General features: G+C 46.5%; 1 protein-coding gene and 1 long non-coding RNA gene across 10 annotated transcripts in view; one reads left to right on the top strand and one right to left on the bottom strand.

Annotated features, from left to right (window-relative positions):
• Positions 1-7,686, bottom strand: part of SLC7A1 (solute carrier family 7 member 1) — a 67,280-nt gene extending 59,594 nt beyond the window's left edge. For all 4 annotated transcript variants that reach the window (XR_009536706.1, XM_060128925.1, XM_060128920.1 and 1 more), the window contains exon 1: positions 7,466-7,686. The gene's annotated coding sequence lies outside the window, so the exon portion shown is untranslated. The remainder of the gene's footprint in view (positions 1-7,465) is intronic.
• A 174-nt stretch (positions 7,687-7,860) lies between these two features.
• Positions 7,861-27,067, top strand: part of LOC132508606 (uncharacterized) — a 161,344-nt gene continuing 142,137 nt past the window's right edge. For all 6 annotated transcript variants that reach the window (XR_009536697.1, XR_009536698.1, XR_009536699.1 and 3 more), the window contains exons 1-2: positions 7,861-8,112; positions 8,223-8,436. This is a non-coding gene — a long non-coding RNA (uncharacterized LOC132508606). The remainder of the gene's footprint in view (positions 8,113-8,222; positions 8,437-27,067) is intronic.

A 27,067-nucleotide genomic window follows, 5' to 3' on the forward strand; every position in this document is an offset into this window, starting at 1 on the left:
CAGTCCCTCTCCAGGCCGCCTCCTTCAAGGAGAGGGTCTAGTGCGGGAGAAGAGAAAACAAACATGGAAAAACACTGGGGGCTTTTGATCATGGCTTTCAGAGGCCCTGTTCACACACAGCATAGGTTTCACAGCTCAGGGAAACTGAGGTACTGAACCATGGGGAGCTGGGTTCTAAGAACGAAACCCTTCCAGAAACCAGCCCCACCCAGCGAGGGCCCCTTCCAGAGCCGGGGAAAGAGCGGAGTCTCGGGGGTACTGCTGGTGATGACAAAGGGGACGGCTTTGATAAACGAAACACAGAAAGAAGCAAGAGCCACACCTCACCCAACGGTCTGGAACCTTCCCCCAGGAACTTCTGGGCTAGCACAGAACACAATTCACCATTTAGAATCTCTCCTCTTATCGCTCCCCTGGCCCGCTCGTGGCGGCTGGGAGGCTCAACAACCCTATGAAATAACCGCAAGCTACAGGCCAGGAGGCCAGGAGGCCAGGACCATTCCTCTCCATCAGGGCCCCTGCCCATCCCTACCCTCTGCTTCGTCTGGGAAGCCAGGGCTACACAGCAGACAAGAGAGGGCCTGCCACGTTTCTTTTCAAGGCTTGAACAAGTTCTGGGGATTTAATAATCATCTCCACCCTTCCCCACCCCGAGGGGGTTATGTTTGCCTGCTCAGGTGGGCCAACGGCCAGGTGGTGGGCAGGGGCTTGAAAGGCATCCGCTCCAGACAGGGCGCCTGCTGCTCCGGCAGCCCGAGGCCTTGCTCCGGGCCCCCGCCCTGTGTGTTCAGGCTGCGGGTCTGCGGGACCACGTCACCCTGAGCTGGTCTTCCGACCAAGCACCTTCCTGCGAGCCCTCTACCCTGGCCGGGCGCTCAGCCGCTCTGCCGAACTATGGGTGCTTTTTATTTTCCTTTATTTTACTTTTCTGTAGTTTCCAAATTCTTCACAATACACATTCTAACTTTTAGGGACTTTTTTTTTCTTAAAGAGGCTTATAAGGTAGAAAATTAGACCACAGTTCCGTTGAAGGAGCCTCTCCTGAAAACAAACAAAAAAACCCAAGAAAACGAAAAACAAAAAACCAGCTACCTACATGCATATGTAAAGGACATTATTTGGACAACTGGAAGTTGAATATGGACTGTGGACTTGATGATGTCACAAATGTTCAATTTCCTGATTTTGATGTCGTACTGTGGTCACGTAAGAGAATGAATGTCCTTATTCTTAGGAAACACACTGAAGCATGCCGGGGTAAATAAAAGGACATGATGTCTTCCACTTACTCTCAGATGGTTCAGGAAAAAATGCATCCGTGTGTGTAGACAGATTAACTGATTGACAGATAAACAGAAAGAAGGAATGAAATGTAAACAACCAGTGAATCTGAGAAAATTGAGGCGCTCCTCGTAACCCCTGCAACTTCTCTTTAAGTTTGAAATGCTATCCACAAAAAGTTGAAAGAGCAAAGGAAGAAAGGAGAGAGGCAGGAAGGGACGGGCACGAGTTTCCCCACTCCACCTGCCAGCACCCACGGCCTCCCCATGGGGCCGCGGCCACGGGCCCTGCCGGCACACAGTCTCTCCAGCGTAGACAGTGCGTGCTGCTACCCTGGCTCGGACAGCCCCCAGCCCCGGCTTCCTGAGGGCGTCAGGGAAGCACCTTCCAAGAAAGAAGACCCCTTCCCACCTCCCGACACCACGGAAGTCAGCAAAGTGAAGATCCTGGGAGAACGGCTACCGCCACTGGCCTTGAGAAGGAGGGAGAACCGAGAAGGGAGCCACTTAACCCTACAAACCAGACGACCCCCTGCAAAGGGCCCTCCCCCCAGCGGCGGAGGAGGGGGAGCAGAGACGACCGATGGAGATCAGTGAGGCTGGGCTCCCATGGCCCGGGCAGGAAGCCCCTCGTCCAGCCAGCTCCGGCGATGCCAATGTCAGACTACTGACCCAGGAGGAACGCAGCCCAGCCTCTGTCACACTTCGGCACAGCTGTGTCAAGGACCCCAGGGCTCAGAGAGGAAAGATCTGCGCTCAGAGGAACCGGGGCAGCTAGAGAGAAACAGCAGGCTGCCGCCCAGTGGTGGCACAGCCGGCTCCCGCACCTCCAGGACTTACTTGGAACCAAGAGGCGCGTGGCAGCCCGGCATCTCCAGGTCCGTGTGCTAACCTCAGGGCCCGGCGTGGCCCCGCGCACACGCATGCCAGACCACGGTTGCCAGAGCGAGCGGCCGGAGCCCCAGGCACAGGCTGATGCCCACAGCCCACAGCCCACAGCACGCTCGGTGTTAGGGCCCTGGAGCCAGGCCCCAGGTGCAAATCCTAGCTCTGCCACTTAAGACCCACCCCTGTGCCCATCGGCAACTTGTGTCACTTCTCAGGGCCTCCATCGCCCCATCAGCCAAACAGCAGGACCAACCTCAGGGGGCGGCTGTGAGGATTAAATGACAACAAAGAAAGTGCGGAGCGAGCCCCACGGTGAGCACTAACAAGGGCTTGGAGCCTGGATCTTACTCAGCCCCAGGGCCTCTCCCTTCCTTCCTATTTGGTGTAAGAGACTTTGGTTAATGGTACTTGGTAGGCAGATAAGAAGATACAGAGGAAGAGAGCATTTCCAAGCCGACCTTAAAAGGTCACCCCCAGCATCTTCATCGGCAGGAAGACGACGGTGACAACAGTGTGATGAGACGCCGGTAAGACATTTGCTCCCTTCCCCTCGCCGCTGCCCCATGATGGGGCCCCCATCCCACACCAATGCACTGGGGCATCTACCTCAGCCCTCAAAGGAAGGGATGAAAAAAGGTGGGAAACAGACTTGGCCCCAGTTTTTAAACCCAAAGCGCTCAGGGTAATTTGGACCAAATGTCTGGGGTCAGGATGGACGAGGGCAGACACCCCCAAAACACACAGACGCACACACTCACACGCACGTGCACACAGACACAGGCAGGCCACCCCTGAGGATGAGACCGTGAGCTCTGCTTCCCAGAGGCGTGAGGAGGGGACAAACCCAGGGCTGTGGCTCTGAGGCCTGCGGGGACTGGCCTCCCCAACACCGTGGTGCCACGCCACCCACTGCAAGGCAGACACAACTCCAAGAAGGGACGACCTTTTGACACCCTGGCAAAATGGGAGGGCAAATAAAGTTGTTACAGATTTTCTTCTCCTCCACGCCAAGATCAAAGAACTGTGCTTTGTTTCCAGTAAAACAGCTAACGTTTATACGAAGCACCTGGTATGCGCCAGAAGCTGTGTTAAGTGCGGAACCTGGAAGATTGCCTCATTTAAATCCTCTCAATCCTGTAAGGTAGGCACTAGAAGCCAATTATTATGCAGGCAATATGGAAAAGGATTCAAACGTGGCTCCGAGAAATATCTTAGAAAAGGCACTGATCCTGTAAGCGGAGCCCACTCCGGGGCGGGGGGAGGCCCACGGCACCTCCTTCGTTCCCGCAGTGCGTGGCCCGTCAGGGAGAGCAGGGGGCCGCCCGGAGTCGGCACGGCGAGCGGGTCTCCGCGATGCGGGGCTCCCTGTGCGCCCAGCACGTGCGGAGGATCAGGACCCACTCCTACGCACGTGGCGAAGTACTTGGCTGTTCTCACAGGCAAGAACCTTACCTGCATGGGTCTTCTGAAGAAAGCACTACGGCAGGAAAACAGAATGTTTCAGAAACAACTGCCTCCAGAGGGGAAAGGTGACTCAGGAAGAAGGGAGACGGTGTGGAAACACACGCTGTCCTACCGGACGAAGGACATTCTTTCTCCCTCCTCAGCATAAATCCGCCTCTTGGTAGCCCCTGAAGGCTGAACGGAGCTTGATTTCTGGTTGCCTTTATCAGAAGAGAAGGCTGGCAATGGAAAGAGCTTATTTTCTGAAAGGATCTAAATGGACTGACCTTTATTCTTTCAAAGAATATTCTGCACTGCATGTTTACTGGCTTCATCATTATGAGGCTGAGAGGGCGGGCTTCCCCAAGCTACAGGCAGGGCAGGAGCACGTCTGCAGGGTTCCGACAGCCCAAAGGACATACTGGAGGCTGCACAGAGACGGCCGCAAACCTGCACCGGAGACGCCTCGGATGGCGCCCTTCCCGGCACTGGACCACCCGCCCCGGCTCCTAGAAGCAGCGTCTGCGTTTCAGGGCGATGACCTCAGGCTGCGCTGAAGCTGGCCTCTAACTCCACACAGCTCCACCCTCAGCTGACGTGGTCTGTCCACCAAATCCACCACCGGGCGGTCCCCAGTGCTAATGACAACAACCAGAGGAAAAGCCAAATGGAAGACGCGGGTGCGGCATGACGGGGGAGCCTCGTGCCAGAGCCTATCCCAACGTGCAGATGTCTCTCCTGCAGCCTGTGTCCCGGGTGAGCGAATCCTGACCGATGGGTGGAGCAAACGCTTCAGCCGCTGCTCGGCCGAGGACAAAGGTCTGAAGGAACGTCTTCGGAGCCCAATGAAGACAGCGGACCAAATCCTCCTACCAACGTGCTGCCCATCCTTCTGGCAGATTCATAGGTGGCAAATGCACTAACCCCCCCCCATGATAAACTGGGGCTTGCTCTGAACAAGTGCAGGGGTAGCTGCTGTCAAAGCGGCTTTGCAGTTGGGGGTGGGGACATGATTACAGAGAAAGAGAAGCCACTGAAGTTCCCACAGGGCCCACAACCTGCCACCAAAGCTGCTACTCTTCTCTTGACTGGAACAGACGTAAAACCTTGGGCAGATACAACCTTGGCCTGGGGTCCAATGCCAGGGGCCTCCGGCCCAAGAAACCCCCGGCAGGCAGGCCTCCTGAAGGCCAGGAATGAAAAAGTAGGCGCGCCCCAGGGCTGCAGACCCCAAGCGGGCCACGGGACAAACCCACGGCCAAGATGCCCACTGGAGAGCGCAGGGGAGATCAGGGAGGCCGCAGGCTTGCCGGGCGGAGGGGAAGGAGGCCCCACGCTGCGGCGGCACGTGGGCGCAACAAGGCAGCTCCGGCTCAGCCCCGGCCCGTGAGGATGGAAGCGTCTGGAAAAAGCCGGTTGTGACTTTTACCGTGTCCTTCCCGACACGCTCTCCTCAGCCTTCCCCACCTCACTAGCACAGTGGCTCCGCTCTACGTGGAACCTCATCCGGCCTTTCACACCTCACATGGAATCTTCCTTTAAAATCCACAGACAGAGCAAGGACACCAGCCTGCAGACTGAGCAGAACTCAACCAGCTCACATTCCTACCGTGTCCAAGCTGCCACCATCTCTCTCTCTCTCACAGAAACGACATATGGACACACTCTCTCGTGCAGAAATAAGCTGGGCTTGGGTTTTTTTCCAGACCTAAGTTACCAGTCTCTGCTCTGGCCTCCCCCCTTCTGCGCCTGCCCGTCCCCCATCTCTTCTCCACCCAGGAGCTGAAGTGGCCCTTCCACTCCCTGACAGCCACCCAGCACTCCCCGCTTCTCTGAGAGAAACAGCCTGCCAGCAACAGGAGCAGACAGGGGTGAGGGCCCCAGGCTGGAGAAGAGCACCAGGGCCCGCCCGTCCGCAGGTCCCACCTGGAGTGAGGACCCGGCCCCAGGTGGAAGGATGGCCATCTCAGAAGATGCCTGTGGCCCAGACACCTCCAGGGTCAGAGGAAAATGTTTCTCCCCATAACAAGGACACACCCATTCCTGTTTCAAATTCCTCTCTGGGATTAATAAACCAATACCTTCAAATACATAATTAATAATGTAAGGGATTAATTTAATAAGACACAATGCTGGGCCCTCCAACGTAATTACATATTTTTACTGGCCTGAGTAGACAAGAAACGACAGACTAGAACACTCAGTAAACATGTGTTTAAGCCCATCAAAGAATGGAAGCCCCAACCCAATACAATTAACGTGTGTCCTAAAATGCAAGCTCCTCGAGGTCAGCAATGAAGCCTTTCTTCCTTTAAAGCAAATAATTATATGCATAAGAGCACCCATGTGGTTCAATCCAGATTTAAACAACTGAGTACATTTCTGATCTCTATTAATTCTCGTCCTGTTTCTTTAGTCAAAACCCCTTTGGCACTCTTTAAAATTTACCTATAATAATTAAACATGATCTTAATATGCTAAACCTTTAAAAACTATTTTAATCCATTGTTGATTTTGTCCCCTAAGTTTCTATTCTGACTGTGACTTAAACAAGACTTTTTTGTTTTAATCACAGAAGGGTGTGTGCATATAAAAATAATAATTTCCACTGAGATCAACTAAAAATATCAGGGGATATTTTTGTAGGTATCACGGTTTCCTATTATCGGGACCAAACCTAAGTGGCAAAAAACGTTAAGATGAATCCCGAGTAAATTATAATTCAAATGAAACACAATTAGGAAATTCAGCCAGAGGCCAAAACACAGTCCTGGTCACAGTTTTAAGAGCTCATTTAGGGAAATACACCTGGGATTGAAACCCTCACCCCCTCCTCTGTTTACAAATCTGGAGTAAAACCTACTCCAGGTTACTTCTACACGTGAGAGCCTGAGGGCGGGTACTGGGCAGTGTTCCGTTTCTTCCGGAAGGCACTTGTCCGGCTGTCCTAATCATACAAGTCAAGCACCACTCGTCTCGGGTTCTCACAGCCACTGAAAAGGGGAAGGTAGTAGTACTACAGCGCCCTGCTGCCGTGTACACACTGGTCTTAGAATGACTGCGGGACCCGCCTGGCCCGGGAAGTTTCCTACTACGTAGGAAGGAACACACTGAGAATAGGTTGCCTCGGTGAAGCCGGAAGAACTGCCTCCTGCTCGAAACCATCTGGAAGCGTTGAGCACCGGCCTCTACGGGCCAGATTGGGTCACAAGGAAGCCCCCGGCGGGGGGGACTTCCCCGAAACAACTCCGGGGACCCGGAAGAGAGGTGGAGGCGGGCCAGGGAGTGTGCAGGGTTCCAGAGAGGAAGAGACGTGGGCGCCGCGGCCAGCTTGCGGGTGCGCGACGCCGTCCTCGGCCGGCCACCTGCCGCGGGACCACCCTCCGCCGCCCGGCGGGCTCCCCACCCGCGGCCGATAACACGTCGTGGACCTCGCGGCGGGGCGGCGTGCTCCGCTCCGCGCCATGTAAGGGAAGGTCTCGGGACGCCTGCCGGGCCCAGTGCCCGCTCCCCGTCCCCACGCCCCCGCGACCACCCGTGCGTCCCGGCGCCCGGTGCCCCGCAGGGAGCGCTGGGCCAGCACCCCGGAGGCGCCAGGTCGCCCACGCTTCCTCACGGGGTGTTGCATCATGCACCACGCCGCGCCTTCAGCGAACCAAAATGGACTCCGTGGCGGAGACAGCCTCATGGGCACCGGCCGCGTACACCCCCGTCCGCCCTGCCCGCGCCCACCCGGAGGATGCCAGGGCTCCCCGCGCGGGCTCCGCGCCCCTCCTCGCGCCGCCGGGGTCAGCTCCCCAAGGTGACCCGAACCCGGGCAGCTGCCCCGGCGCCGGCGGAGGACGGAGACTCACCGGGCCGGCGGGTGGCGGGATGCAGGCAAGACCGCGGCTGGACTGACGGACGGTCGACCAAGGCTCGGCGAGACTGACGGACGCTCGGGCGGAGGCGCGGCGCGCGGGGAGCCGGAGCGGGAGACTCGGGTAACGGACGCCGGGTGGCCGCGCGCCCCGCCGGCAGCTGACCTGCCGCTCACACCTGCCGGCGCTGAGTGAATGGAGCGTTGAGGGCGGGAGGGATCGGGAGCCGGTTTCATCAGCCGCGCCCCGCTCCCTGCGCCCGCCCCCAGCGCCCCGCCGTCCGGCCCGCTCGCCAGCGTCACCGCCTGGCACCAATGGCAGCGCGGCGCGGCGGCGGCTCCAGGAGCGGGCGGCGGCGGGGGCGGGGCGGGGCGCGGCGTCTTCGCGCCCCGCGCCCTAACCTGGGATTCCCCCGCGGGTGGGCGGCGCCTGCCGACGCGCTGGTGGTCGCCCCGCCTGCGTGCGGCCATCCCTCGGGCAGTGGGAGCCCGCCTGCGTCCTCGGCTCCCCGCAGCCCCCCGCGCGGGCCCGACTGGCGCGGCCGCCAAACTGTCCACCCGACCGCGGCCCCGGCGAGCGGACCCCGCGCTCGCGGCCAGTTTGCCTCCCCCAAAATGAGAAGATTGGGGAGGCACTTCAAGGTTGGTTTTTTTTTTAATTATGATAAATCTTCATTTCTTTGTCATTGGAATATTTTATTGCTGTTCCCTTACTTTCAACAAATAATGTATCCTCGCCCCTTGTCCGGAAGGGCCGGAAGCCTGAATCTGCCTGTGCCCCTGGCGGTAGGACGAGCACCTGGCCGGCGGGCCTGTCTCCGCGGCTACTTCCGGAGCTACTCTCCCCGAGATGGCAGAAACTAGACCCGGGTCCCACCGCGCTCACCTCACAGGCTCCCTCTTGGCGCCCAAAACCAAGCAGAAGCCACAGTCTATAGAGATCCAGTAACCTGTGACATGAGAGAGGTAAGTAGGTCATAGATTAACCCCGCCAGCCTCCTCTCTAACTTTGCAGGAAAACAGGAAAAACGATAGCGCGGTGTCCACGGCCTTTGAGTCCTTTCCACGCTTCCTACCCAACCCCCCTCCCCCCGCAATGTCCTTGGTCAGTGATGGGGCCTCATTATCAGCCACAGGGTGCGATACTCTTGGAATTACACTAGCAATTTATAAAGCATATAACTGCAGGGTGCTACTAGCTTCAGAAGCGTTTTCGTGAACACATAGCAATGGGCTAGTATTTGCAAGACACTTTGGAGTGTTTGGTATCATAATCAGTGACTACATACACGTTGTTTTGAAACAGAAAATTTCAGTTTCAACTGTTCGTTGGTGAAAGGATGCTCTCAAGTTGCATTAAGGAGGTCTCCTGTGCTGGGGCTCTTCCTGGATCCCACACAGCCTCCTTAACCCGCTGACGCTGCCATCATAGGATTTCACAGAGGGAAGCCTGGTGTGATTCAAGGACCACCCGCTTTGCCTTTGCACTCGATCTGGATTTGAATCTGAATTCTACTCTTTCATTCCTTTATGGTTTTCCACAAGCTATTTCATTTCTGTTTGGAGCTTATAAACCTTTTATTCTTAGCAGAATATCCCTTAGTACTTGAAATATGATTGTGGGATTTTTTTTTTTTTTACTCTTGGCAGGAAAATAGAATTTAATAGATTGTAGAGATGCTCTGCTCGGGCAACAAGCAGACGGATCATAGAGTTAGTATCTGTAAATTCTGAGAGCAAGTGTTCCAGGCCCTGATGGATGTATGGGTGGAACTCAACCAAGACAATTGTCAGCACTGTGCCCCGTTTAGCAGCCTCACCCAGCAGACGTCGTCTTCAGTAAAACTGTAGGAGACCGTCCATGACAAGGCCCGTAAGCAAGCAACTTGCTGGCAGAAAAGATTCAGTGCGAACCAGGGGAAGAATAATGATGCTCAAAGCCTCAGCAAAAAGTTAGGGGAAAATGTCGAAAAAACTGGCTGAATTTATAAATAAAGCGAAATCAGGCAGGTTAGGATCACACGCAGGTCCAGAGGGATCATGAGTAACAGGCCACCCTGATGATACTCAAAGAACGGCGGATCCAAGATTCCAAAGACTGTTAAGGAAAGGAAATGCTAGAATTTAAGCCCTAGGAGCACCATCCAGGGTGAAGGTGGACAGACCAAGTCCCAGCACTGTTAGGCAGGATGGGGTCCAGAAAACGTAGAGAATCAGAGTCAGACAGATGTGGTTTTGGACTCAACTCTACCTCCTGCTAGCTGCTGGCCTAGGGGAATTGTGTTTGTCCTCTTTTAACAACATACTTTATGATGCCAACTTCTGGAAAAAGCTAAATTATGAAGACATTAAAAAGATCAGTGGTTGCCAGAGGCTTGTCGGGGGAAGAAGTGGGAGGGATGAATAAGTAGCGCACGGGGATGTTTAGGGCAGTGAAACTACTCTTAACGATACTGTAAGGGGGCTACACGTCATTATACGGTTGTCAAAAGCCACAGAATGTCCAACACAGACAGTAAACCTTTATATTAACTACAGAATTTAGCTAATAATAATGTGTCCACATTGGCTCATCAGTCATAGCAAATGCACCACAACAATTCAAGATGTTAATAATAAGGGAGGGCTTCCCTGATGGCGCAGTGGTTGAGAGTCCGCCTGCCGATGCAGGGGATGCGGGTTCGTGCCCCGGTCCGGGATGATCCCACATGTTGGTTTCCCTCTCCCTCATCCCGTACTGGGGGACTCCTCTGGACACAGATCAGATGCCAGTGGCAACGCTTCTGGATGGCTTTCATTTTAATAACAGGTGGCCATCCCCACTGTAAGCACTCTGGGACACCAGGTCCAAAACCATCCTCTAGAGAAACATGGTATGCGTGCGTCAGTCCAGAGCCTAAGGATACATCATCAGAAGTGGTGTATTTCTTTTCTTTTTCTTTTTTTTTTTTTTTTTGCGGTACGCGGTCCTCTCGCTGTTGTGGCCTCTCCGGTTGCAGAGCACAGGCTCCGGACGCGCAGGCTCAGTGGCCATGGCTCACGGGCCCAGCCGCTCCGCGGCACGTGGGATCTTCCCGGACCGGGGCACGAACCCGCGTCCCCTGCGTCGGCAGGCGGACTCTCAACCACTGCGCCACCAGGGAAGCCCTAATTAATTGTTTAGTTGTCTGTCTCCCCCCAACTAGGCTGAAACTCCATAAAGGCAAAGCCCTTTTCTACCTGCGCACTGCTGTGTGCTCAGCAGAGTGCCTGCACAGAAGAGGCATTGACACATTAGTTAAATGATGAATAACCGGGGGGATTCCAGATGAGCGGCAGAGATTCTACATGAAGCAGTGATGGGAAGGATAAAGCCCCACTATCTTTTCTCAGCTCCTCCCCAACTGGCTACAGATTGGAAATCTTATTACCCTCAAAGACAGCTCCCCGTTTCATTGTCTCCTATCCTCCTCATTTCTCAGAGACAGATGCTATGAGATCATTGCAGTCTTTTGGAGATCCAGGTCCCCAATCCCATAATATAAGGCTCTATTCAGGAGAGGAGAGATATGAATACTTCCAAGGAAGTACTCTTGGGCACATCATTTTAGTTAATTATCATCATCTCATCAAACCATCACCTTATTGAATACTCCCAAAGATAAATCTTTGTGTTCTTATTAACCATTTCCCTAAAATAGTAGGAGACCAAGGATAATCTGTCCCTGACTTCTTCCTTGGAGATTCGTGTTTCCACAAGTCACAGCCAACCATAGTTTTAAATGGTCAAAAACAGAAACAACGACTTCTCTGTGTTAAGAATCACTCAATTGCAGGTAATCCATACCTGATTCAAACAACTCTAGGAAATCTTTTAAATTTATTGTTACATAACTGTGAAGTTTAGGATTTGCCAGGTGTACGTATGTCTGGAGCTAGGTTTTCAAAATATATCTCAGTCTCTCTATCTCGCAGTTTTCCTGATGGCTGTATTCTTTGCCAAATCTCTCCATTGGTAAAAGCAGTGGTTTTTGAAGTGCGGCGAAGAAGGACACCCCTTGCAGCATCCCTTTCAATCCTACAAGAGGACCACAGTAGGCTCTGCTTGGGTCGCATGCCCAAGCTTACATACCTCTCCCTGATTCCTGCAGAGTGGTGTTCTCTTGTGGGCTAGCCTGGGTCACATACCCACCTCTGTGGGGCAGGGGGACAGTGCAGAGAGGAGGTCGATTAGCAGTTCCACTAGTATCACAGAAGTAGAGGAAGAGGTAGTCCCCACAGGGAAGGAATGTGAGGAGACAAGAAAGAAACTGGTGTCCACTCTATTTCCACTCCCCTGCTCGTTCAGATGTCCCCCAGCCCATCCTAGAGGCATCTGGACCACGTGTTTTTCGTGTGTTACCACCATCCAGCTCCAGCGACCACTCCAGGCACATCTGCCCTGTCTCTGAGGCACATATGCCCTTGAAATAGTGATTTCATTTCCTTTGGATAAATACCCAGAAGTGAAATTACTGGATCCTATGGTAGCTCTATTTTTGATTTCTTGATGAATCTCCATGCCATTTTCCTTAGTGGCTATACCAATTTACATTCCCACCAACAGTGCACAAGTTTCTTTTCTTTGATAATAGCCATTCTGTGTCATTGCTTGCTCTTCTCTTGTAGACAGCATATAATTGGACTTTTTAAAATTCATTCTCCCAATTTCTACTTCTTAATTGGAATGTTTAATCCATTTACATTTAACATAATTACTAGTAAGTTAGGGCTTTTGTATGTCATTTAAAATTTTCTTTATGTCATGTCTTTTCCCCTTTATTTCTTCATTACTGCCTTCTTTTGTGTTAGATAAAATTTCCTAGCATACCATTTAAATTATCTATTGTTTCTTTACTATATATTTTTGAGATTTTTTTATTGGGTGCCCTGGCAATTAAAATGAAATTGTAACTTAGAACAATCTAGTTTGGATTAATAGCAATTTAAATAGTCTGCTAAACTTTTGCTTCTTTATATTCCATTCCCTCCCTTTTCTTTATACTTTTATTGTCATACAAATTACATCTTTACACACCGTAAGCCCAACAAGATAGTTTTATAATTGTTGCTTTGTACAGTTGTCCTTAAATCCAAAAGAAGAAAAAAACTACAAATGAAGACACATTTGTACTATCTTTGTAAAACCCATGTATTGACCTTCTCTGGTGTTCTTCATTGTTCACTTGGATTTTAGTTACTGTCCCATCATTTCAGCCTGGAGGACTCTGTTTAGTATTTCTTGTAGGTCAGGTCTGATAGTGATGAAGCCTCTCATTTTTTCGTCTCCTTCATTTTTGAACGACTAGATTTCCTAGATGTAGGATCTTAGTTGACAGTGTTTTTCTTTTAGTACTTTGACTCTGTCATCCCACTGCCTGCTGGCAACCATGGTTTTGAATGAGAAGCTAGTTGTTAGCCTCATTGAGATCCCTTGTGCAGGACGGGTTTGCTTTCCTCTTGCTGCTTTCATCAGTCTCTCCTTTTCTTTGGCTTTTTAGCAATTTGATTATGATGTATTTGGTATAGATCTCTTTTAAATGATCTACTTGGAGTTCATTGAGCTTCCTTGGTGAGCAGATCGTTTTTCATCACTTAGGAAGTTTTTGGCCATTGTTTCTTCAAGATTCTTTTTTCTCCTTTCTTTTCTTTCTTTCTTGGACTCCCCTTATGTGTAGGCTGGATGGTGTCCCACGGGTTTCTGAGGCTCTGTTTATTATTCTTTATTCTTTTTCTTTTTGTTCTTCAGACTGGATAATCTCAATTAGTCTATTGGTGGTTTTGTCTGCCTGTTCAAATCTTCTGTTGAGCCCCTCTAGTGAAGTTTTCGTTACAGTTTTTATACTTTTCGACTCCAGAATTTTCATTTAAAAATAATTTATATCTCTTTATTGACATATTCTATTTTGTGAGATGTCATTCTCATACTTTAGTTCTTTCAACATGGTTTCCTACATAATTGATGACTTTAAGTCTTCGTCTAGTAAATCTAACATGTGCCCTTTCTCGTGCACAGTTCCTTTTGTGTGCTTTTTCTCTTGTGAAAAGATATTCTTCCTGGGTTTTTTTTTTTCATGTCTTGTGATTTTTTGCTGAAAGCTGTACATTCTAGATAAATAATGTGCCCACCCTAGAAATAAGATTCTCTCCTTCCCAAGGTTTTTTGCTGTTGTTCTTGCTGTTTTCTGTTTATTTGTTCAGTGACTTTCCTAGACAAATTTTATAAAGTCTGCATTCTTTGTCATATATAGCCACTGAAGTCTCTGCTACTTAGCTTAGTGTTCAGCGAATGATTGCACTAAGATTTCCTTATGTGTCTTGAACCAATGAGTCTCTCATCCTTTCTCTGGGGCTTCTGTGTGTGTGTTGGGGCATGCTTGCCAAGTTCCCACAGGTAGCTTACAGCTCTGCATTAGCCTACACTTCTTGCTTGTGCAGACCCTCAGCGTCAGCCAGAATTGAGAGCTTAGGGTCTTCTCAGTTGTTTCTTAGGCATAGACACAGCTCTAGGTATGCACACAGCCCCGTGTGTGTGCTTGTGGTCTTCTAGATTCCCAGGAATATATAGAAACTTTTGAAAGCACCCTATGGATATCACGTGTCCAGTGTTTCCTTTTAAGTTTTTTTTTCATAGCCTTTTGTTAGCCTCAACTTGTAACACTTCCTTAAGCAACTGCAGTGTTAAACAATTAATGCTGATTGTTTTGACAAATACCCTGTCAGTAGGGCTGTTCTCACAGAGGGAGTTCTAAGTCACATCAAAGAAAGAGATGCCCTGAAAATGGAACTTTTCAGCAGGCTGTCAGACAGATCAAATATTGACAGTTCTTTGGGAATGGCCCTTTTGGGAGCTCTGCACTCATTCTGCCCCCTCTAGCGGCTGCTAGGCTGCTAGCTCTCAGGCATATTCTCTTTGATCTTCAAGGTTACTGAGAGGGAAAGCATCATCTCTGCAAAGCTTGGCAGTGTCTCTTGATTGATGAATGTTACTAGACTAAAATTAGGACTTCTGTCTATCAAAGACACCACTAGGAAAATGAAAATGGAAGCCAAATAGTGGAAGATGGTATTTGTAATACATATGACTGACAAAGAATTGTCACAAATCTGTAAGAGCAGATTAGACACAGCTGAATTTTTTTAGAAAATTGTGAACAGAAGGAATTATTTGGAACACCATCTAAAAAGACAGAGATGCAAAATATAAAACTGTACCGAAAATAAGGAAGTAAGAGTAATAAGTCCTAACATATACAAAGAGACAATTTTCAAAGACGTGTAACTAGGATATTTTCAGAAATATTGCTAAGATTTAAATTCTAAAATATCAGAATCCAAATGAACTTCAAGTAGGGGAAAAAGTCCACAACTAGAAACAACATAGAGAAACTATAGGACATGAAAGACAAAAGACCTTAAAAGCATCCAAGAAAAACCTATGAAGAAATGGCAATGAGAGTAAAATTTTATTTTTCAGTGACCATGATATCAGAGCCAGTGAATTATTTTCAATGTGCTCAGAGACACTGAAGAGTTACCCACAGTTCTCTACCCACTGACACCATCTTTAAGAACAAAGGTTAAATAAAAACATTTTCTGACTTAATAACTAAGAATGTTTTTCTCTAAAAGACACTCATTAAAGGAAATACTGAAAATATGTGGAAAAAATACCTCAGGTGGAATGTCTGAGGGACAAGAAGAAATGGTGAGCAAAGATATTGCTAAATATAGATACAGATGGTATAAAGTAAATAAAGTAGCGTCTAACTTAGGGGTAGGGATGATAGAGTAGAACTAAAATAGTGAACAACTGGATGTGTGGTCAGATTTGAATGGTGCTTCGTGATTAAGAGATGCTAAATCCAGATTTCTTTGGTGTGAATTCTGACTTTGGTACTAATTATCTGGTGGTACCTATTACCTTGCTTTAGGCAAGTTAATTAACACCTCTGTATGTCTATTTACTTCTCTTAATATGAGGATAGTAATAGTATCACTCATAGGGTTACTGGGATGCTTAAATTAGTTAATATATGTGAACCACTTAGAACAGTGCTTGATACATGGCAAGTGCTTCATAAGTGTGAGCTATGATTATCAATAAAGCATTCTCGGGTCCTTGTGTTGCCAGGTGAAATACAGAATCATGGTGAGAGACTTATCAAACTTCTTTTGACAGCAGTGATTGAGAAAATAAAAATACTATTAGCAAGTTCGTTTTCATTGACTCATAAACTTTGTACCGCACTAACTTAAACTACATAGACTTTTCAAAACTCTATTTATTGATCTACACGATAATTCCAAGAAGTAAAAACCCGACAGGTTGTGGCAGACACTGCTAGCGGCCTTCGTGATGTTCAGCCTGCCTTTCTTACACACAGAACACTGGTTTCCTGTAGAGTGTGAATGTGTCCAGCTAAGACACTGACTCTCCCAGATGTCTTTAAAATTATATGGCCATAGCCCCTAGTTCAGATCGTTGAGATTTAAGTGAAAGTCATTGGGTTGGATTTCTGGAAAGGCCATGTCATGCTTTATGCCTTTAAAGCTAAGGTGCCTTGAACCAATATGTTTCTATCCTTTCACTCTGTGTGTGTGCTCCTCATGCCCTCAAAGCTCCCGTAAGAAGTTGACAACTCTGCCTTAGCTCTCACTTCTTATTTGTACATAGCCTGAAGGTCAGCCAGAGGTGAAAACTTACAGCCTTCTCAGGTTTTCCTGGGCATGTGCACAACACCTGGCATGAACACAGCCCTGCACATGCATGTGGCCTTTTAGATTCCCAGGAACGTACAGGAGATTTCAAATGTCCCTTGTGAACTTTTTTCCAAATAATCTATTTACTCAGAATTCACTAAAAATTTCTGGGAATTTAAAAGTGGACTTTGACAGATTGTTTCCTAAAATCGGCCAAGAAGAACAATAAAGTGGAATTTTCTATGTCATCAAAATGACAGTAATGATAATAGGGTGGCATTATTCAGAAATATATAGCATGATGGGAAAAGAAGTCCATAAATAGACACAACACACACACATACACTTTGCGTATGACATAGGCTGCATTTTAAATTAGTAGGGAAAGGATGAATTATTCCATAAATAGGTTGGAATGATTGGCAGTTCATTTAGGAGAATAATAGATCTTTATGTCATTCCTTACACAGGAATAAATTCCAAATGGTTTAAAGATATAGATAGACGGATTTAAAGATATAGATAGATAGATAAATGTGTTAATAATCTTAACGTGAGGAAGGGTTTTTTTTAGGACAAAGGAAAATGAGAAAACAAAGGCAAATCTTGACAAATTTGACTGTCGATGAGTTAAATACGTCCTCATAGTGAAAGTCCCCACAAATAAAAGTAAAGGCAAACAACAGGCTGATTGACAGTTCTTATCAAATATGTAACAGAAAAAGAAAAAAATAATGGGGTTCTGTTTTTAACCAATTAAATTGGCCAAAGAGAAAAAGCTTTTAGGAGGTTGATCGTATACCATGTTAATGTGGATGTGAAGATACAGTCATACTCACCTTCACTGTTAGTAAGAGTACAAAGTGGTAGAGCTGTGAGAGAGGCAATTTGACAGGTTCTAACAAAATTTTAAATGTGTGTCGCTCAAATACAATATTTTCACCCCTAGGAATCTGTACTGCAGAATATTCACACGCTCCCAAAGGGGTGTTTGCGTGAGGCTGTTCACTGCCCTGCTGTTTGTAGCAGGACCAGGAACCTGAATGCCCTTCACTCCTCTGTGTGTGGGGTGTGTGTGTGTGTGTGTATGTGTGTGTGGGGTGTGTGTATGTGTGTGTGGGGTGTGTGTATGTGTGTGGGGGTGTGTGTGTATATGTGTGTGGGGTGTGTGTATGTGTGTGGGGGTGTGTGTGTATGTGTGTGTCGGCGGTGTGTGTGTGTGTGTGTGTGTGTGTGTGTGTGTGTGTGTCAAAAGAGGGAAGGGGGTTACAGAGGGAAAAAGTCTACAGTAAAGATTCAAATTACTTCACAATTATTTTGGATGGTGAACTTCTTTCTTTAACTGTTTTTGGTGACCCAGAGTGATGACAGGACAGCTTGGCTTTGTGGGTAAATATACCACAAGAGGAACTTGAATGTTTCATCACATATGCTTCTGTATTGTTTACATTTTTCAAGTGATTTTTTAAAATAACAGAAAAGAAAAAGAAAAAAGCAAACTACAGAGCTGTGTACTATGCTCCAGTTAGGGTTCAGGAACTCCACAGAAATAGCTATGTGTTTGTTTATATGTCATAGACGTCTGATACAGGTGCACACCCAACTGTTAACAGCTGAGTGAAGGGGAGGCAGGGAGAGGGCGGACGGGGGGCTTTTACGTTCAATACGCTTCCGTTCTGTTTGATGTTTTTACAAGTTTGTTTTCTGCTCTTGAAATTTTTAAAAAATGAACAAATAAATAAAACATGTCAATAAAGGGAAGGGGAAAGAAAGCCAGTTGCTTTCCAGCAGAAGGAAAGAAGGAAGGAAGGAAGAGGTGGTGTTTTCAAGACTGGGGAAGCGCAAGGAGACAGGAGTGACTCAGAGGCGAGAGAGGACGTGGGTCAGCCATGCTGTGACGTCCCGGGGGGTGCGGGGAGGGGACGCGCCACATGCATGGTGTACACCTCCCTGCAGTGGGGGAGAGACGCAGGGGACCGGGAGGGAGAAGAAACAGAGCTTTTGAGCTTGGCCGTCTGTGTGAAGGGAGACAAAAGGAGGGGTCCAGCCGGAAGAGCAGGGACCAGAGCGCATCCTGAATAAATACCAGAGGGAACGGCCGTGTTCTCATGTTTAGACGCGTGCTCCTCAGCTTTACCAGCAATTGTATTTCTGTGAAAACCAAAACCGTTTTCTTCAGTTAGAAACATGTCCTTTAAACCATGGCCATAGGCCGCCTGTGCCTTAGCTAAGGTGATTCATAATGAAGGACCCTTCAGAGCAATTGGCTGTCTTATCTCTATCATCTTGTATTTCTGCAGCAGGACTTGGGAATTAGCTTTCACCATAGAAGGGAGTGAATAGTATTAGAGAAGAGAAAAATGTATCTGTGACAAATGCACGTGGGATAATACGATTTTACTTGAAGGAAGACTGGCCTGAGAAAATGCACAGGAAGCGTGCTGTTTGTGTAAAGTGTCCCTAAAACCCGGGCAAAATCTCTAGTCTTTGTGGGTGTGATGCATAAAGAAATCTTCAGGGTGCAGGCTGAGTTAAAACCAGCTAAACTGGGATGAATTTGTGTTGCGGGAGAGAAACATAATATACAAGGGACTTAAGAACCACCAAAGCTCTTGCTGAAGGAGACACCTATGGTATCTCTTGTTGTGTTCTGCTTCTTATTCCCTTTGAGCAAGAATAAAATTACTGTATTTTTTGCTCTTCAAAAATCTTCTCTGGGCTTCCCTGGTGGCGCAGTGGTTGAGAGTCCGCCTGCCGATGCAGGGGACGCGGGTTCATGCCCTGGTCCGGGAAGATCCCACATGCCGCGGAGCGGCTGGGCCCGTGAGCCATGGCCGCTGAGCCTGCGCGTCCGGAGCCTATGCTCCGCAACGCGAGAGGCCACAACAGTTAGAGGCCCGCGTACCGCAAAAAAAAAAAAGAAAAAATCTTCTCTGCTTGCTGTTTCTCTGGTGCGATTGGCCAGCATATTCTGATCCACGGAAAGAGGAAGGCAGTGGGGCCACTCCTTCCCCTCCCACTGCACAGGGGAAGGGCTATTGAAAGCGTGCAACGCGAGGCTGTAAACCTCACTAAGCTACATATATCAGTAGTTTCTGGAAAGTCTGTGTGTGATGGTAGCTTCTCATGTAGCTGGCTTTTTTCCAAAGCCATGCACCTCGGGGGGTCATTCTGTTCTCAAAGCGTGTCACGTGTCCAACCGCAAACAGGGCTAACTTGATTCTCAAAGACAAGTGGACAATTTGAGGTTTTCAAATAGGGAAAGCTAAAAAATAAAACCCATGAGAAGAAGTCTGTGAGATGCCATTAAATAGAGCTGGATGCTAGTGGCCACCAAGCGCCAAGTATCTGAGAGGCGGTCCTGTAACCACCCAGTATAATGGTCTGGATAAGAATGAGATCGTATTGCCAGAAATTTCAGGGTCGTAGCAGATCATCTTCCTCTTAAAAGGTGAACTTTCGTGAAGAATTTTGCCTCTAACGGATGGCATGGAGCTGAGAACTGTCCTACCAAAGGGTCATCACAGTTCACTCTGGGGTTTTGACACGTCCTCTGTCTCTCGAGGCTGCGGGAATTGCTGACGTCCAGTCCAGCTTCCAAACACTGAATTTCCAGGACGAACTTGATCTTGTTCGTGAACCGAGGGTGGCGGATTAACACAACATAATTTTATTCAGCAGAGTTGCAGGAGTTAAAGCAAGCAGAACTGGCAAAGATTCAGGTGAAAAAGCGTTCCTGTGGTCGCTGGTAGGTGTGTGAGTTGCTACGGCTCGTTTTGGCAAGCAGTCTGGCAATGCTCATGCCTCGATTAACTCATCTCTCTCCAGCAGTGAAGAAGCAAGGCTCCAACGGGGGCAGAGGCAGAAAGCAATTTTCTCTCCCCTCCTTTATGGTTTCCTCGTTGTTCCCAGCTCAAGTCTCCAGCAGCTTACATAACCTTTTCTGTTGCTTTTAGATTTTAAAAAAAAGCCTCCGGTCACTTCTGTTCACAACATTGAAAGTGTCCAGCCCCGTGTAAAAGTCAGAACTGTGGATTTTACGTCAATCTTTTCCCTGGGCCTGGCCTGGTGGCGGCTTCTCAGCTGCTTCCCTCCATGGCTCCACGCCTGCAACCTGGCCCAGGTTTCTGACCCCACCAGGCTTGGAGGCCGGGCAGGACAGGAAAGGGGTAGGATTCGTGAACGTTGAGCTCATGGCCAACAGCACTGTAACTCATGCCTGAACAAAGCTTCTCTGATACATGTGTTTTCAGTGTAGGGCACACGCAGTCATCCTGTGCTTAGGATACTAGACAGCACTTCATGCTGTGCTTGGGGGCGATTTTAAACAGCAAAATCATCAACAAAATCACAAAAATATGAAAAGTGTGTCACTGAGTAGACAGTGAAGAGGACAGTGTTTACGATATGAGAGCTGGTGCTCCACCGAGTGTCACGTCGGCCATCCTCAGCTGTGAAGGTGCATGTCAGTGACAAATATTTTGCCACTCTGCTCGTGACTGTGAGTAACTGCAGAAGCCCCACAAGCACTGATTTTAGGGTTACAAGTAAATGTTAGCAAGTAAGCAAATTTGCAAGTACAGAATCATGAACAGTGATTCTAGTTGCATCGTAAACAAATGCTTCTCAGATCATGCTCTTCCAAAATGTCATCAGTTTCTTACTGGGAATCTGATTTTATAGGAACATATGCCAGAAATCTACTGCAAATATCATACTGAATGATGAAAAATTAGAAGCATTATTATTAAAGGAGCAAGGAAAGGCTCCCGTCCCATTCATTGTGCTGGAGATCTTTAGTCAGAGTGATAAGAAAAAGAAAAAAGATACGAATACTGGGAAGGAAAGACAAAAATGTCTTTGATTTAGGATGATGCGATTATCCGTCCATAAAATCCAAGAGAATAAATTAAGACCTAGTTAACCAATAAGAGTGCCTCAGGGGGGACAGGTATAAAATCACATATGAAAAGTAATAGCTTCCCTATATGCCAACCAAAAGCAATTAGGAAATATAATTGAAAAAACGAATTCCATTCATAACACCAACAAAATCTCCTAGGAGCAAACCCAACAAGAGAAATGTAACACTTACGAGGACAAAAAAAATAAGACTTATTAAAGGACAAAAAAGAACCTGAAAAAATGGAGAATTAACCATATTCCTAGTTCAGATAAGTCAACATTTTTTCAATGTCTCTTGTTCCCAAATTAAACTGTAAATTTGTTGCAATGCCAGTCAAAACTCCTTTCCCCAACCCAAATCTTACAGCCCATGTCAAATGTTTTCAAAACTTCTTCTGAAATTTTTGAGAGTATGCACCAGGCCAGCAAAGCCTACTTTGAAATAGGAGGCCAATGAGGGTATCAAAGTACGTTATAAGTTATAGTGATTTAAAAACGTAACTTAAAGGGAATGAATAAACAGATCAATAGAACATAATATATAGAGTCCACAAACAGACCTATGTATATATAGGAATTTAGTAAATAACAAAAGTTATACTTTGGACCAGTCAGTAAAAAATTTACTAAATGATGTTGGAAAATAAATGATGCAAAAAGGTCTTTGCAACATACAATAAAAGACAAGGGATGAATAGACAGAATATACAAGTAATTCTTACAAAGCAGTAACGCAAAGTGCAAAAGAAAAGTGGGCAAAGGACGTGAAAAGACATTTCAGAGGAAATCATGCCAATGACCAGCAACTAAATGAAGAGATCCTCAATTTCAATAGCAATCAGAGAAATGCAAATTAAACAGGATTGAGACATCGTCTCCAGCCATCAGTTTGGCAAAACTGAAGAGACTGATAATAGCAAGTGTTGATGAAGAAGTGGAGAAATGGTATTTTCCTGCATTAAAGGTGGTTCAGCTCTTTTGGAGAGCAACATGGCAGCGTGAATTAAAATGTTCAATATACATACTTGGTGAGCCAAAAATGCCTTTCTAGGTATCTAATATAGAGACATACTCTCACATATGCTCAAAGAGATATTGATGGTAACAGTGAAAAATTGGAAGCCAACTTAAGCGTTTGTTAGAAGCAGAATGGTTAAGTAATCTATCATACTTTGATGCTGTGGAGCATTGTAGCAATTTTTAAGGAAACCCATATCAATATATACCAGCATTAAAATATCTCAGACATGTATCGTCAAGTGAAAAAAGCATGTTGCCGAAAATACATGCAGTGCTATGTAATATGTGTTAAATTAAAAATCTGCACAAACTGTTCATTTCTATCTTTATCTACATAGGTATGCACGTAAACACATGGAAAAATGTCTGTAAGCACACATGCCAAATTAATAAGCAGATGCTACCTCTAAAGAGGTGAATGGGATCAAAAGTGGTCATCAAAGAGACTCTTGCTTTGTTTTTTAATTTTTAAAAATTTCGTTTGTGGTAAAAAAAAAAACCCACATAACATAAAGTTCAGCATCTTAATCATTTTCAAGTATACAGTTCATTAGTGTTAAGTATATTCACATTGTTGGGTAACAGATGACCAGAAATTTTTTATCTTGCAAAACTGAAACTCTGTACCCATTAAACAATTGCCCATTTCCCTCTGCACTGCGTCCTGGTACCCACCATTCTGCCTTCTGTCTCTATGAATTTGAGTACTTTGCATACTTCATATATGAGGAGTCATACAGTATTTGTCTTTTTGTGACTGCCTTATTTCACTTAGCATGTCTGCAACATTCATTTATATTGTAGCAAGTGTCAGATTTTCTTTCCTCTTTAAGGCTGAATAATATTCCATTCTCTATATAGACCATATTTTATTTATTCATTCATCTGTAGATGGACACTTGGATTGCTTCCACCATTTGGCTATTGTAAATAGTGCTGCTGTGAACATGGGTGTACAAATATCTCTTCAAGACCCTGCTTTCCTTTCTTGTGGGTATATACCCAGAAGTGGGATTGCTGAATCACAACGGTAGTTCTGTTTTTAACTTTTTGAGCAACTGTCATACTGTTCTTGTTTTTATTATCTAAGTATTTCACAACAAGAATATACTAATGTGTTCTTCATGTAATTAAGGGTAAAGGAAAAAATTCGTCTAGATAAGGGTGGTTCAAAGGACACTGTGCATAAGTAAATGGTGGTTTTGGTGAAACTAAGAATGGGCAAATGTGGTGGTCTCTGTCTTAGCAAAACGCCTGTGAACTGGAAGTGTTGAAAATTACGGGTCTAGCGTTGACTTAGCCTGCCTGGTAGTTTTATTGTTCTCAAGTACCTGCTAGCCTCGCCTAGGGGAGGCTTATGCCTCCCCACCCTACAGATAACCCTCGCGGCCATCTGACTTGCTTTGGCCAATGAAACGTGAGCAGAAGCGCCGAGAGCCAAAGCGAGGTTTTCTGTGTCCTCTTCCCGTGTCCTCTTCCTGCTGTGACAACCATCACCATCCCAGCCCAGGTTGTAAAAGCAGTCGGGGTCCCAACGGGAGGTCGTGTGCAGCAGAGCTTCAGCCGCACTTGGATGCAAGTCAAGCACGAGTGAGAAGTACATCTTGGGGGTTGAAAATGACTGGATTTATTTATTTATTTATTATTGACGTATAGTTGATTTACAGTGTTGTGTTAGTTTCTGGTGTACAGCAAAGTGATTCAGTTATGTATATATATATAAAACTGAATATATGTATACTTTTTTATTTTCTTTTCCATTATGGTTTACTACAGGATATTGAATATAGTTCCCTGTGCTATACAGTAAGACCTTGTTGTTTATCCATCCTATATATAATAGTTTGCATCTGCTGATCCCAAACTCCCAGTACGTCCCTCCCCCAACCTCCTCCCCCTTGGCAACCACAAGTCTGTTCTCTATGTCTGTGAGTCCGTTTCTGTTTTGTAGATATGTTCATTTGTGTCATATTTTACATTCCACATATAAGTGATATCATATGATATTTGTCTGGCTTACTTCACTTACTATGGTAACCTCTGGGTTTATCCATGTTGCTGCAAATGACATTATTTCATTTTTTATGGCTGAGTAGTACTCCATCGTGTATATATGTGTATATATATAATATACATATTTGTGCATATATATATATACATATTTGTGTGTGTGTGTGTATATATATATAATATATATGTATATCTCACATCTTCTTTTTCCATTTATCTGTCAAAGGACATTAGGTTGCTTCCATGTCTTGGCTATTGTGAATAGTGTTGCTGTGAACATTGGTGTGCATGTATCTTTCTGAATTAGAGTTTTCCCCCAATAATGCCCAAGGGTGGGATGCCTGGATCATATAGCAACTCTGTTTTTAGTTTTTTGAGAAACCTCCAACACTGTTTTCCATCGACTGGATTTATTTTTGCTATCACAGGACAACATGGTCTGTCTGCCTCATGCAAGACGTTTATTTAACACTCCTTGTCTGCACGAGGACTGTGGACTCCTAGTGGGAACAGGAATCTGTAAATCAAGGCCTCTTCTGAAGACACGTATGCACCGCTGCAAAGCCAGGGAGAAGGCCAGCGCCATGCGTGCATGTCGCATTTCAGGGCAGGGGCTGAGATCCACAGAACTCAGGGTTTCTGGGATTCTTTGGAACAGTTGTTTCAAGCAAGCATCAGTCCTCAACTCTGAGTAAAAATGACCTAAGAGTATGGTTTCACTGTCTCTAAGAAGACACACAATGTCAAGATGAGGCCTGTGAAGTGCATGTTTTCTCTTGAACTTGCTACGTGTAATGTTGAGAGTTCCCCCGGAGTGCACTGGTTAATTAGCATTTTCTTAATTAGCATCTTTCAATCTTCTTTATGAGCCAGAAAGCATTGTGGATAAAGCATGGTACACCGCCAGCTAGGAATGTGGGATTCTAGGTCTGACTCCGCCAGTGACTAACAGGATCTAGGCAAGTCCTAGCTTCTCTGACCTCATTTTTTTCTGTTTATAAAATAATTCTGGCTCATCTATATTATCTGATCTGTTAGGACAAATTTCATGACCACATCGGCATGAAATCTGGATGAGGTTGATACTGAAACGGATCAGACACACTTAATCAAGATGGTGAAAGAGGAGGCTGGAACCAGGACAGAAAACCCATTCCCACCCCAGCCAAGGGTTTCCCCGTGTGCCGGGTTTGCTGGGGAGGTCAGGGAGAGAGGCTGGCAGCCAAGGCATTTTGAAAACATAGCTTTTATTTGAAATTCACGGTACATTTGGTTAAATGTAACTTTTAGTAAATTACGTAACATATTATGATCTATGTAATTATATATTACGATTTTGGATGGATAGATAGATAACGTTTTAGTTCTTAATGGATTTTTTGGTCTTTTTTAATTTTCTGAGTTAGAGGAACTCTCTGGATGGTGTTAAAGAGAGAGATATGAACCAGATGGGGCTAATTCTGATATCTGGAGCAGTGAACCATTTCTGGTCTTTATCCTGCTCTATGGTGGATGGATGGGGTAGACCCAGTGAGCACCTCTCTTTAATCGTGGAGCCACAGAGGGATTATTGTGGCCTGAGGATGCCATCCCTTCACACCTAACCCTTTTCACGTTGACGTGTGGAGCTGATGCTGCCGATTGGCAGGGCACTGGGTACTTTTTTAGATACTGTACGTGTCATATTCTCGGTACAATTTTTAAATTGAGGGGAGCTGCAAACCTTATCACCTGGTACTAACATACAGGTTAGTGGACGTACTGAGCATTATTTAAATTACATTTCTTTCAGGCAAACAAACAGCAACAGCAAAAACTCGAAACAATAATTGATTTAAAAAAGGGGGAGGGGTTGGAATGATCGGAAATGGAATCGTCACCATTGGGAAAAAGTTCCACTTGTGATTCTTATTTGTATCCAACCTTTGTGAGCATCCTTTCGTTTATTTACATAAAATCAACTTGGGCTTCATCAACTCTGCTGAGAAAAAAAAGATGACATCTACCTGTAACCACCAGCAAGCGCTCTGGAGAGGACAGGTTCTTAAATTACGTCATTAATTTCCAAGATATACGCATCACATTTGTGTTTGCAGAGCATAAAAATGTATTAGAGGAAGCCCAATTTCACGTGCTAATAAAAAAGAACACAGAAGATCTCATTCACTAGCAATCTCTCTTCCTTTTGATTTACAACTTTTAGGGAGCAACGGTGTCATTCAGCTGCAGGGTCACAGGGCCGCCTCCTGGTGGAAATACAGAGTAGAAGTGAGGAGGGAGGGGCATGGAGGGCACTTTTGCTCTACTGACAGTGTTTGATGCCTTAAGCTAGGGGATGAGGACACGGGCATCTTAATTATTCTTTATTCCTTTTCTTGGCATATCTTAAATATCGCGATAGTATATTATTTTTAAGAAAAGAAGACCCAATTCTGAGGGCTTTGGGAACTAATTCAGTCATCTTAAGTTACTTAGGTCTGTGTACCTTTTTGGCTCCAGTGAGAATTATTTTATACAATTAGGGATAGGAATGTTGGAGAAGAAAACTTGAATTGATTAGGGGGACAGCTATGATCTTAGAGAAGGGAACCATGGCTTGTTAATCTTGCCCTAGACTGTGTGCCCAGAGACTCGTCCAAGACCTTCAGAGCGAGGGAGCTGAGGGGCAACAGTCCCCAGCTGCGGACCTGGAACACCAGCATGTCCCTTGCTGTAAGGGCTGGTGGCTGAGAGGTGGAGCCTGAATGACCGAGGCACGAAAAGGACAAAGCCCAGCAAAGAAGCTGGTTTTAGAACCAACGCTGACTCCCAAGAGGCTGCATGTACAGATAGGTCACACCTGAGATGAAGTAGTTTCTGCCCGGGCCGTGGGTTGGGTGACTTGCTGCTAAGGGTCAGCATGGATGACACAGGAAGGACAAGGCAAGGCTGTGGTCCTAAG

The sequence above is a fragment of the Lagenorhynchus albirostris genome, chromosome 18 (assembly GCF_949774975.1).
Source record: "Lagenorhynchus albirostris chromosome 18, mLagAlb1.1, whole genome shotgun sequence".
Taxonomy (NCBI): domain Eukaryota; kingdom Metazoa; phylum Chordata; class Mammalia; order Artiodactyla; family Delphinidae; genus Lagenorhynchus; species Lagenorhynchus albirostris.